The following is a 697-nucleotide window of genomic DNA, read 5'->3' on the forward strand; positions in this document are numbered from 1 at the left end:
TACCCAAACAGCAGGATAGAGCTAGACATTTTGGACCCTGAAGGCAACATTTTAGAAAGGGCCCCGTCTCCTTTGTTAACAGTGAAATAAACATCCCCAGCAATGCAGGAGATAGTTGGATGATATTAACACTTCTGAAGAAAGAAAAGGGAAGTAATTTCCAAGGACAGTTATTTTTGTTTTAATTTTCCTTTGTTCTGTGTTCCTGATATGTGATTTGGGGGCAAGCTACAATTTTCCTGAGCATCCACTTCCTCATCTATAGGCTGGAGATAGCAATCAGAGAGTAGTGGGTTGAAAGTCAGAAAACCTGCCTTGGAATCTCAGATCTATCATTTACTAGCTCCATGACCTTGGATACGTCACCTCCCTCCAGTCTATCAATTTCCTCTTCTGTGACATGAAGATGTTGAGCTTAATGGTCCCGAAGATCCCTACCAACTCTCATACTCAGCCACAGACAGTTCGCAGTTTGTTGTGAGGGTTTAAAAAGTAAGGATGATGAATATGGAAGTAGTTTGTAAGCCATAAAGGTATATAGATGCTAGAAATATCAATATGATCCAGTACAGCACTGGGTGTTGTATGTAAGCAATGAATCATGGGAATCTAACCCTAAAACCAAGAGCACATTGTATACACTGTATGTTAGCTAACTTGACAATAAATTATACTAAGAAAAATAAAGTCATATCCC

The sequence above is a fragment of the Crocuta crocuta genome, unplaced genomic scaffold (assembly GCF_008692635.1).
Source record: "Crocuta crocuta isolate KB4526 unplaced genomic scaffold, BGI_CrCroc_1.0 scaffold737, whole genome shotgun sequence".
NCBI lineage: Eukaryota > Metazoa > Chordata > Mammalia > Carnivora > Hyaenidae > Crocuta > Crocuta crocuta.